Source organism: Oratosquilla oratoria, chromosome 13, assembly GCF_046742065.1.
Source record: "Oratosquilla oratoria isolate Oo_2021 chromosome 13, ASM4674206v1, whole genome shotgun sequence".
Classification (NCBI taxonomy): domain Eukaryota; kingdom Metazoa; phylum Arthropoda; class Malacostraca; order Stomatopoda; family Squillidae; genus Oratosquilla; species Oratosquilla oratoria.
Genome location: NC_134789.1, coordinates 11,227,028 through 11,235,178, shown reverse-complemented (window position 1 = coordinate 11,235,178; position 8,151 = coordinate 11,227,028). Strand labels below are relative to the sequence as shown.

The following is an 8,151-nucleotide window of genomic DNA, read 5'->3' as shown; positions in this document are numbered from 1 at the left end:
TTATTTATTGAAGATGAATATTGTGACGTCAATGTCGTCTTTAGAGCAGCGCTTCCCAACCTCGGGTGCTGAAATCAATTGTAAGTGGTGCTGGGAAGTGATGTACACAAAAATCACATTGATATATGTATCACTGATTACCTAGTCGTGCATATTTGACTTTTTCCATGTTATTTTATTTTTCTAGGGTGTTCCTGTTTCTTCTACAAACAACATTGTCAATTTGTTTCATTTCTAAAGAATCAAGAAAATAAATCATCAAGCAGTACACTTCACTTTCTTTTATCCCTCTAATAAGAAGATAGGGGTGCTGGTCTGCTTGGACATGACAACAGGGGGTGCTATGGTCGGAAAAGGTTGGAAAACGCTACTGTGGAGCAGTGGTTCCAAACGTGGGGCGTACGCCCCACATGGGGGCAATTTGATTATTTAGGGGGGGATTTGATGCCATGCCATGGATGCCATGTTGTTTTGAAGTTTGTTTATGCCTATGATTTAACAAACTTTAATTTTTAAGTAGAAAATAAAAGTTTAAAAATGAAATCAAAGTATTGGCGTTTTAAACTTCTTCACCTGAAACGGAGTTAATTTTTTAAATAAGATTTATATATCACCACATGAGGTGGGGCATCAGGATTCTAGAGGTGATTAGGTGGTGCATGGCAAGAAAAAAAATCGAAACGCTGCAGTTTAGAGGGTTGGGAGTGGGAGGAAGGGTGGAGGGGGGAAGAGTCAACCCGACGGCAACGGCGCCGCGGCTGGCGTGCAGGAATCTTCAGGGCTGCAGAGGGGGAGGGCTTGGGGGGAGAGCTTGGGGGGGAGGGGAAGGGGGAGGGGAGAGGAACACGTGAAACGATGCAACGTCACATTCTGGAAGAGATTGGTTCCAAGTCCGAGGAGGACAGTCGGGTGTCAAGGCTACCCCCCCCCCCTTTCCACTCCAAAATTCCATTTCTTCAACGGTGGAAGTTGTTTTCGTGGTTGTGTTTGTGCTTATGAGGTTTGATGTTATCACCGTCTAGGGCACCGTTTCTCAAACCTGGGGACGCGACCCCAAGTAGGGTCGCCAAGACGTCTTGTATGTTAATTTTTGTTGTTGCAAACTTATATGAATTCAATAAGATAACCATGATGTTAACTTTGTCTTTTATAACCCTACATTACCTTTTCTTACACATATATTTATTATACTTGTCCCCTACTTTTTACAGTCAACAACTAGTCATACATATTTACACGTATACAAATAGGTTAGTGGGGTCGCAGTTATATCATGAAGATCATATTGGGGTCGCCTGAAATAAAGGTTGGGAAACACTGGTTTAGGGTGAGGGGAAGGTGGTCCATAGGGGTCGACAAAATAACCCAATTACACACACACACACACACAAACTCTGCCAAGGGGGGGAGGGAGGCATCTGGAACCCCATGCCAGTCCCGAGCCCGGATAAAAGAGGAGGGTTGTCTAGGACAGGCCTAGCAAGCCGGTGGACGTAAAAATTATTCTGCTCGAGTCTTTTTCATAGCTGGACCACTGACAGGCGATACGCCTAACAGGAGTTTGGTGAAAAGGTGAGAACACACACACACACACACACACACACACACATATACATACACACACACAGAGATGTATACACTTATGAGAGAATTCGAATGAATATATAATCCAAACCAATACCATAAATGATTTTAAGTCAAAATTTGATGAATGGAATCAATGAGACCGTTCTCCATGAGCACAGCTCAAACCCTGTATACAACCAGGTAAACACATACACACATAAACACACACGCACACACACACACTCGGTGGCGCAGTTGGTAGAGCGCTGAACTGCTAGCATGGTGGTGCCCGTAGTACTTGGTTCGAATCCTGTCCAGGGCCGAAATTATTTCGGTACCGCTGCGCTTCGGGTCGTTACTCTGACTCTCGTGGGCGGGGAGTTGGGTGTGTGTGTGTGTGTGTAAGGTCATAGCATTACCCATAGATCGGACCTACGAGCTCTGAGCTCTCTTCCGGGAGGGAAATAGCTGTCGATCACGAGTCCAACACGTGATCCAAAGACCAAGTGAATACACACACACACACACACACGCACGCAGGTTCGCACAAACACACATGCACACACACACACATGCAGGTTCACACACACATACACACACACACTCAGGTTCGTACAAACACAGGTTCGCACACGCACGCGCGCATACACACACACACACACACACACACACAAACGCAGTTTCGCGCACACACAAACACATACACACGCGCAGGTTCACACAAGCACGCACACACACACACACAGACACACACACACAAACGCAGTTTCGCACACACACAAACACATACACACACGCAGGTTCACACAAGCACGCACACACACACACACACACACACACACACACACACACACACACACACACACACACACACGTACATAGATTGGTGGTGTAGTGGTACCTTGCTCGACCGCTAACTTACCGGTTTGAGTTCAAGTCCGCGGCCAGGGTTGCAAGCGGAGCATGTGTGTGTGTGTGTGTGTGTGTGTGTGTGTGTGTGTGTGTGTGTGTGTGTGTGTGTGTGTGTGTGTGTGTGTGTGTGTGTGTGTGTGTGTGTGTGTGTGTGTGTGTGTGTGTGTGTGTGTGTGTGTGTGTAAGGTCACAACATTACCTGTCGATCGGGCCACAAATGAACTCTGAGCTTTCCTCCAGGAAGGTAATAGCATTTAATCTCGTGTCCAGCACGTGGACCAAGACCATGTTGAATCACACACACACACACACACACACACACACACACACACACACACACACACACACACACACACACACACACACACATATATATATATATATATATATATATATGTATTATATATATATATACACACACACAAAAGGGTTGCGTGTGTGTATAAGGTCACATTACTCATAATAGCATATATGAGGTCTAAACTCTTATCCGGAAAGGCGATCACTGTCGATCATGGATCCAACACGTGATCCAAGACCCTGATGGTGCATCACACACGCGATCGCATACAAGTTCTTCCTCCCACGAGTGCCCTAAATGCAGACATCGACCGTGAAACCCAGAGACACGTTCTTGAATAAAAAGGGCGACTTCGTTGGCATCGTTGTCGTCAAGGTCATCGCAACCTTCGACAAGGTTTTTCTCGAGTCAGTATCGAGGTCCCCCCACCCCCACCCCCCTCCCCCGCTTATCTCTCCTTATCGCGCGCGAGACTTCGGTGGTTGTGACAGAGCTGCGATGTTCCTACACAAAGTCGCGACAGAGAGAACCTCGAGGTGGATAGATACGGTTCTTCAGTATCTGAATAGAATCGGCTGACGTTAAAGATAAAGTGTGTCTGTCTGTCTGTCTATCTCTCACACCACGGTGCTGAATCACGTATTGAACACATGGTAGACACTTTTTTTACCCTCCCGGAAGAGAGATCAGAGCTCGTACATAGCCCGATCTATAATAATGCAGTGACCTTACACACAAACAATTCCTTGCCCATCAAAGTTGGAGTGCCGGTCCGCAGTGCAACAAATGCTGAAACTTACATCCCTGGGCGAGGCTTGAACTCGGATCACTGAATTAACAATCGAGCGCGATATCATCATACCACTGAGGCGTGTGTGCGTGCGTGCGTGTGTTTAGATTACACCAGACAATTCATTTTTCAGGTTAAAGTTTAAACTCGTTTCTAACTTCGCGGTTAAACTCAGTGGTAGGATTCGAAAATTTTAACAACAGGTTCTCTCACTAGGCCAATAGGCTGCAGATATCACTTAGGCTGTATTATACCCTGTATAAGTCAATTTTCAATATCCGGTTCGTGGAGCTTATGATATTCCGAGAACAGGCCGAATCTCACCACTCCATTTCGCGGCGCGGAAATCCGCGTTGAATCATTCACAAGAGAGATTCAGGTCCTCCTTAATAGTGGTGAACCCTTTTCACTAAAGTATATATATCCCCACCAATCTCACCTGTCACACTACTGATCCCCCATGAGATTGCCGCGAGAGGAATGGTCACGTGACACCGGCCTCGTGGATAACCTGGTTCGTATTATCGGTGAGGTTTGAGGTTGGGGAGGAGGTGTGTCGTCCATCTTGTGGGTGTAGGAGGTGCTGTCGCCACCATTTCTGCGGCAGTAATGAATGATATAGATAATGTTGTTGCAGCGAGAGCGAATACGATCTGTCCTGAGTGAGTGAGAGTGAGAGTTGTGTGTCTTGAGTGATGTCGTGTTGCTTGTTGTCATCTGTCAGGAACTGTTGGTGTGAAAGGGGGTGGGAGAGGGGTTGGGTCTGTTGCCGAAGATGTAATGTTGTTTCTATTGCGTTCAAGTTTGTATTAGATTAATAAGTGGTGCACTCACACACACACACACACACACACACACACACATACACACTCACACGCACATACACACATACACTTGATGGCGCAGTGGGCAGAGTTCCCGGGCGCTAATACGGCGGTCTGGGTTCGAATCCCACCCACGGCTGAAATAATTTCAGTATCGCTGCACTGCGAAGTTGTTACCCCAACTCTCGTGGGCGGGGAACTGTGTGTGTGTGTGCGTGTAAGGTCACAGCATTACCCATAGATCGGTCATATATGAACTCTTTTCTGGGAGGGAAATAATTGTCGACCACGAGTCCAACACGTGATCCAAGACAATGGTGAGTCACATACACTCACACACATACATTGAGACTAGGGATGATAAAGTGGAGTGTAGGGAACGGGACCCCACGAGCACTGCTCCTTTCCTGTATACTACAATTAGGTAGTATACAGTTCAAGTCCCTCCTAGGGCTGAACATTTTAGCATCGCTGCACTGCGAGTCGGCACCCTAACTCTGGTGGGCAAGGAGCTGGGGCGGGGGATGTAAGTTCACAGCATCGCCCATAGATCGGTCCACATATGAGCTCTGAGCTCGCATTCGGGAGGGTAATCCTTGTCGATCACAGATCCAACACGTGATCCAAGACCGTGGTGAATCACACGCACACATATAGTATATAAGTGTCTGTGTGTCTGCGTATGTGTGGATAATACCACACAAACATACCCTAAATGAAGTGTGTTTTATTTTTCTTCTTGGAACATATCATAATAACTGTTACTGACTGGATTCCCTGCAGAACCAGACAGGATTATTGACGTCACATTTCGTAGGATTCTCTTTCACCAACAATCCAGGGTGATGTAACAGGTCTAAATAACTAGAATTCGGTCAAAAACATCCATTCTACCTCTAGATATTCAAACTCTAAGACCACTGAATGTACTGAAGAGGAGTTGGCTGGCAAGTGGATGGTCTCAAAAAAAAAAAAAAAAAAAAAAAAAAAAAAAAAAAAAAAAAAATTGATGGTGGCAGCCTGAAGGCCTCGGAGGAAGAAGACAAAGAAATAGACTTCGGTGAGGGTACGAGAGGGCAAAAGGCGGGAACGTGACGAGCTGCGGGGCGGGAGAGAGGGGGGGTGTCCCTCCGAGGCTTCGTCGTGATGGGCCGTTGTGGTTGGCAGATGAGAAGAACGTTTTTTTTTTTTTTACCCACCCAACGCTGTATGTGCCCATTCATTAATTATCTATCTGTTAATTTATTTCATCTATTTCTTTCATTCGTCATTATCTATTTCATTCTTTCAATTATCATTTATTAGTTTATACATTTGATTTATTTACTTATATATCTATTTCAATTTATTGATAAATTTATCTACTTATTCATTTACTCATTCATTTATTTATCTATTTATTAATCTATTTATTTCCAGTTTTTGTCCTCCCCATGGGAGTGAGGTCCAGCTATTGTGGCATCCACTCACGTATTCCATTACACAGCAGCGGTGCCAAATGGGAGAGGGAAGCTGACCAGCTTCTCCCCTCGCGCCATATCTCTCCCAGCAGAGGGCTTGATTATAGTGTAGTCGCCCCCGTATGGTCTACGACTATGGTTCTCAACCTGTGGGTCACGGACCCCTAGTGAACCATGCAGTTTCATAAGGGGGACCACAAACCGAGAATTAGTGGGGGTTTAGTGGATGTTTAGCGATTATATTTAGTGTTGAAGTGATCTCAAATCGACTTGGAAATAGCAAGGCATAAGTATGGGGGATATGAGACAGTAGGTTGAGAACCCCTGGTGACTCTACGACATACCAGTACCGGCAGAAAAAGAAATATATATATATATTATATGTATATATATATATATATTATATGTATATATGTATATATATGTATATATATATATATATATATATATATATATATATATATATACTACAAGCGAATTGATTGTTGTAGCACATTAGTGAGATAAACTGAATATCCCCTCCTAATATATGTAAGTTCACCCACCCTTTTGTACAACCACGCTGAAGAGCATCTGATCGCAATATACGTATCTTCGAGCAATTTTCTTTTCTCTGATAGTGGGTTAATCAGTTTATATATATATATATATATATATATATATATATATACATATATATATATATGTATATATATATATGTATACATATACTGTATATATATATTTGGTAGGAGGCCATGTTGTATACATGATTTCAAGAAATCTACAGCGACAAGGGCGTTGTTGAGTTTATATAGGAGCTTTAATTTCTCTCGTGCAACAAGTTTCTGTGATGGTTCCAAATAGCTGAGAAGGTGTCCAAAAGACATTAGGTGCGGTTTTCTCTTTTTTAATTCTCCTATACGTCCTTGTGGATTGTGGGAAGGGGTGTTATTGTGTGCGTCTACTGCTTGGGAGTGTGGTTGTGGGCATGAGTTGTATGTTAATAGAAGGTTTCTCGATGTATATGCTCACTGCTTCGGCCATCTTAAGGCGAAGGGGGTCGTGAGCTTTGTAGATTATTTTAGTGTTTTCGTTTAGTGTTTGTCTGGTGATGGTGGTTTTGTGTTCTTTTGTCATGTGTGTTTTGATGGCGCCATTCTGGAGGTGGTATGTGAGTCTTTTGGAGAGGGTCATAGAAATCATGCTAATGTATGAGGAGTTCCAATATAAACTCAACAACGCCATTGTCGCTGTAGATTTCTTGAAATCATATATATATATATATATATATATATACATATATATATATATGTATACATATATATGTATTAATTTAGAGGTAAATATGGTTCAAAAACTATTGAACTTTGGTTTAATTAGCGGCGTTAGTTCGGAAGATTTATCTTACAGCTGGTTGCCAAACCCAAGACAAATATCCATGTTTTCATAGACCGAGAGAGAGAGAGAAAGAAAGAGAGAGAGAGAGAGAGAGAGAGAGAGAGAGAGAGAGAGAGAGAGAGAGAGAGAGAGAGAGAGAAACATAAACAAAATAATTTATTTCACAAAGATGTGAAGATTTCACGGCGAGCTTGCGTCCATGGCGCAGAGAGCATGAGCTAGACCGTATAATTAAGATACACCGGGTAAGGCTGTCCATGTACTTAGGGCGCAGTTGCACAGGTAGTCGCGGCTAAGCGCTTCCTGGCGTCCGGGTCTTTTGTTCTGGATGTCATAACACGGAGGGTAAAGGTGAGGGTTTCGCTTGTAGAGAAAATAATTTATTTAATTACTTATTTATTTACTATGTCTTATTTCTTTATTTAAATGTTTATATATGTATCTACTTATTCAATCATCTATCTATTCATCCATTTGGTCATTCAATTACCTATCTATTTATAGTTTATTAATCTACTTATATCTATTTTGCTATTCCTATATTTTCTATCTGCTTATATCTATTTTATTATTCATCTATCTACTTATTCACTCATTCATCTACTTCCCAAATCATTCATCTACCATTCATTTACTCATGTATTTTATTTTTTTGGGGAGATATCAGATGATGAGATACCTAATTCATAAATTCAGAAGATTTGTATTTCTATAATCTATCAATCTCCTACACTCCTACACGTGGAAATACATAATTTGCTGTTATGTATTTCCAACACAGCAAGAAAATACAGATTTTGTACTACAGCATCAACCCCCTCATCAGCGTGTACCTATTTATGTTCGTGGTACCCCGTTCCCCCTCTTGGTTCCAAAGTATTGACAATCTGTCTTGATAGATTGATACAGATTGATAGA

At 42.8% G+C, this 8,151-nt stretch overlaps 1 long non-coding RNA gene across 1 annotated transcript in view; it reads left to right on the top strand.

Annotated features, from left to right (window-relative positions):
• Nucleotides 1-3,307: 3,307 nt before the first annotated feature.
• LOC143032115 (uncharacterized) overlaps nucleotides 3,308-8,151 on the top strand; it is a 41,418-nt gene continuing 36,574 nt past the window's right edge. Inside the window, exon 1 of the long non-coding RNA XR_012967075.1 lies at nucleotides 3,308-4,083. This is a non-coding gene — a long non-coding RNA (uncharacterized LOC143032115). The remainder of the gene's footprint in view (nucleotides 4,084-8,151) is intronic.